This window comes from Arachis duranensis, chromosome 2, assembly GCF_000817695.3.
Source record: "Arachis duranensis cultivar V14167 chromosome 2, aradu.V14167.gnm2.J7QH, whole genome shotgun sequence".
NCBI classification, from domain to species: domain Eukaryota; kingdom Viridiplantae; phylum Streptophyta; class Magnoliopsida; order Fabales; family Fabaceae; genus Arachis; species Arachis duranensis.
In genome coordinates, this window is record NC_029773.3 from 72,116,923 (window position 1) to 72,121,840 (window position 4,918).

The window sequence follows — 4,918 nt, forward strand, 5'->3', positions numbered from 1 at the left end:
GGAAGGAGTGGTTGAGCCACGCCGGTGCTGTTGGGGTCTCACCGCTACTGTCCCCGTGGTGGCTGGTGCTGTCGCCAGAGTTCTGAGGCCACCGGAATCACTGCCAGAGCTTCTGGATACTTCTGCCGTCGCTGAAAAAGTTGCCGGTAAGGGTTTTATTTGAGGTTTCTACCTTTTTTGATTTTGAGAGGGTTTTAATATTGCGCGGTTTTTTATAGATGACCCACCAGAGATTCTGGCCGCCGCTGGAGCTGTTACCGGGCCGGTTCGAAATCGCAGCTGCTTTGTGTTGTTATTCCGGTAAGAAATTGTGTTTCGAAAGCCCTACTTTAGTGTCCCGTACGTGTATTAAAGCCTTTTACGGTATTAATGTTCCTAGAGTTTGGTAACTGAGGTTGCTTGTTGTAATTTAGAGCTGTTTATGCTGCTACGAAAATGTGTGGGGCTGTGCTTTGAGGCTGCCTTTGAGTTCGAGTTAAGGCGAAAAGAACTTATGAGGCATTTGGATTATGGAATTTGCGTTTTGAGGTAGGGGCGCTTTCCGATAACTATATTTTGTATATTGGAATTATTACATATGGATACTGATGTGAGAAAATGTGTATTTGGTGATTGTATTGGCCTTATGTATGGTTTGAATTGTCTCGATTGATTATAAACGTTTGCTGGTTGGAGTTGTTGTGTGGTTTTGTGAAATGAAATGCTTTTGAAGTTGATTCTTTTAAAGCTTTGATATCGAGTTTAATCCGTTGGGAATTGATTTGAGTTGAGTTAATTTTCTTGAGAATGTGAAAAATAGAATACACTCTTGAATTCGGCCTGGTTTACTTTAAATGATCTAGTTTGATAAATGATTGTTGCGGAACCGTTTCTTTAAAGCTTTAGAAATGAGTTTATTCGGCTGATAATGATTTGATTTTGAAATGGTTTTCTTGAAATATGGAATTGAGATGATTGTTGGATTTTGGCTTGCCTTGAACTGATTTTGGATTTTGGCTTGCCTTGAACTGATTTTGGATTTTGGGCTGTTGAAAAGGATTGTGGAAGGGTTTTGTTGGGACCCGAACCGGGTGGCAAAGTCCAAGTTTTAGGGGAGATGCTGCCGAAATTTCTATAAAATCCTAGTCCTTATCGAAATGTTGTTTGGAAAAAAATGATAAGTTAAAGACTTCTACTATTTTTTTTGAATTATCAAGAAAAGGATGATTCATGCTTTGAAATGAATTATTAAAGCGGAAATTGTGATTTAGTCTTGCTTCTTAAGAAACGCATTGTTTCTCTTTCAGGAGAAAGTTATTTAGGTGAAACTTATGTTTTAAAGCTGTTTTAAATGTGACAAGGGCAATGCCTTTGAATTTGACTTGAGGTTCTCAATTAGAGGAGTTTCAATGGCTTTGAAAGAACCTGAATGTCTATTGATAAGTTTCATTTTGAAATGTTTTGAGAAAGGTTTTAAGTACTCTTGAATTTTGAATTTTTGCAAGACTAAAACAATTTTGAACAATTGAAACGTTATAGAATTTATCATGGGGGTTGAAGTTGGTTTTGCCTAAGTAAAGGAAACGGCTTTGAAAGAAGTAAATGATTACGTGACTCGGTTTGGCTTAGATCCTATTTTATTACTCAAGTCAGGAAGCCAAGGTTTTTAATGAATTTAAATGAACATGGCAAAATGAGTTTTGTTACTCTCCCCTAAAGACTTGAGACTCTGCCGAGAAACTTTTGTTATAAAATCCTCTTGTTGGATGGATGATTTTGAATGTTTCAAAATGAATCTTTAACTTGCCATGGTTATGGAAGTTGTGGAAAGAGGATGCCGAGAGTGGCATTGTTTTTTTTAAAAGGGGAACTTACTTTGAGTAAAAGTGGCTTATGAGCCTGAGATGATTTGAGAAATGAGATCTTTAAAGCCGAGGTTGAAAAGAGTTAAAACTTGATTTCAAAGTGAATTAATTGAGAAAAGTGATTTATGGCTTAAATTCCGATTTATGAATTTGATGATATTGAATGGTGGAGGTGCTATTTGGTTATGAGCCGAAATGGCTGTGTATGATATTGATTTATGGCTGATTGCCGAATGAGTTATGGGCCGTATGGTTGACTATGAATTATGAATTTAAGCCGGATGGGTGAGATGGATGTTGATCTATGGCTGGGACTGAATGAATATATGCTTGAGATACCTGGGTAGTAGCAAGGGTTATAGTTCATCCCACTTGCTCCAGGTCAGAGACTGTGACGCCTAGGTAGTAGCAGTAGTAGTGGTGATTCCACTCGCTCCAGGTTGAGCTTTTAAACACCCGCCTGGGTAGTAGCCACAGTAGTGGTTAGTCCACTGGCTCTGGGTTGAGCGGATAGTAGCAATGGGGTTGTAGCTTGATGAGCGGATAATTTATACGCTTTTTGGCATTATTTTTAGGTAGTTTTTAGTATGATCTAGTTACTTTTATGGATGTTTTCATTAGTTTTTTTGCTAAATTCACATTTCTGGACTTTACTATGAGTTTGTGTGTTTTTCTGTGATTTCAGGTATTTTCTGGCTGAAATTGAGGGACCTGAGCAAAACTCTGATAGGAGGCTGACAAAGGACTGCTGATGTTGTTGGAATCTGACCTCCCTGCACTCGAAATGGATTTTCTCAAGCTACAAAACTCCAAATGGCGCGCTCTCAACGGCGTTGGAAAGTATACATCCAGAGCTTTCCAGCAATATATAATAGTCCATACTTTATTCGGGATTTGACGACATAAACTGGCGCTCAACGCCAGTTCCATGCTGCATTCTGGAGTCAAACGCCAGAAACACGTCACGAACCAGAGTTGAACGCCCAAAACATGTTACAAATTGGCGTTCAACTCCAAGAGAAGCCTCAGCTCGTGGATAGATCAAGCTCAGTCCAAACATACACCAAGTGGGCCCCGGAAGTGGATTTATGCATCAATTACTTACTTCTGTAAACCCTAGTAACTAGTTTATTATAAATAGAACTTTTTACTAGTGTATTAGACATCTTTGGTCTCAGTTTTACATTATTCATCCTAGGAGACTATTGATCACGTTTTGGGGGCTGGCCTCTCGGCCATGCCTGGACCTTTCACTTATGTATTTTCAACGGTGGAGTTTCTACACACCATAGATTAAGGGTGTGGAGCTCTGCTGTACCTCAAGTTTTAATGCAATTACTACTATTTTCTATCCAATTCGATTTATTCCTGTTCTAAGATATTCGTTGCACTTCAACTTGATGAATGTGATGATCCGTGACACTCATCATCATTCTCACCTATGAACGCGCGTGACTGACAACCACTTCCGTTCTACCTTAGACCGGGCACATATCTCTTGGATTCCTTAATCAGAATCTTCGTGGTATAAGCTAGAATTGATGGCGGAATTCATAAGATTCCGGGATTGAATGACTGTGACGAGCTTCAAACTCCTGAAGGCTGGGCGTTAGTGACAGACGCAAAAGAATCATTGGATTCTATTCCAACCTGATTGAGAACCGACAGATGATTAGCCGTGTTGTGACAGAGCATTTGGACCATTTTCACTAAGAGATGGGATGTAGCCATTGACAACGGTGATGCCCTACATACAGCTTGCCATGGAAAGGATTAAGAAGGATTAGATGAAAGCAGCAGGAAAGCAGAGATTCAGAAAGAACACAGCATCTCCATGCACCTATCCGAAATTCCCACCATTGGATTACATGAGTAACTTTATCTTTATTTTCTATTTATTTTGTTAATCATATTTAAACCAATAATCTCTTAAATTAGTTAAATCCACCTGACTGGGATTTACAAGATGACCATAGCTTGCTTCATACCAACAATCTATGTGGGATCGACCCTTACTCACGTAAGGTATTACTTGGACGACCCAGTACACTTGCTGGTTAGTTGTGCGGAGTTGTGACAAAGTGAGATTCACGTTTGAGAGCACCAAATATTTGGAGCCATTGTTGATGATCACAATTTCGTGCACCATAGCTCAAACCTACTTGCTCCGCGATGGGTGTTTCTGTCCATGGTTAGCTACCAGGACGTGTCGGGTTGGCTATATAACCGACAGATGATATCATCAGCCACTAGGACAGGCATGCATCATATGCATCTATGTGACATTGTTTGGGTGTGCATATTGTACGTGGTTTGCCTTTGTGATTAATTGCTAATTGTTCTACTTGCTGTAACTGTTTGTTTGTGCTTGAACTTCCTATCTGTGTTTGCATCTGGGACTCTATTGGATTGTGGTGATTGGTCGATGGTTGGATTGTTTGGGCCTAGGGCCGTGGTTGAAATGAGGTGGACCGATGATTGGGTTCGGTTTTGTATTTTTGGTTTGGAAAAGTATGAAATGCTAATTTGGTTCAGCATGGTTAAACCTTTTTGAAAGGATTTTGAGTTTTTGAGAATTGAACGGTTCCTCTTTTAGAAAAGATTTCCGACTTTACTTTTATTGAAAACCGTTATTTTTGAAAAGAGTCATAAGACGGTTACTAATCACTAGTAAGGTTTATCTTCATGTATCCTATTACAGTAATTTCCAAAAACCCTCTACTGAGAACCCTTTCGAGAATGATGTTCTCACCCCACTACATTTTTCCTCTTTCAGGATATGGGCACTGAAGTCACGAAGAGTTTATTTAGTTATTGTTGTGATGCTCTGTATTATTTTAGTTATGATTTATTGTACCCTTGCCTTTATCTTGATATATTCTGTAAGAGGGGATATGAATTGTTTTGGCTAATGCTTGTAATATTATTTATGTATGTATGTGTATATATATGGATATACTCTTTATGAGAGTTTTTGTAAGTTGTATGGTATCTATGTATTTACGTTATCGAACGAAAGTATTTTGGGAGTGGTATTGCGGTTTCAAGTTTTAACAGGCTCATATTAGTATTAA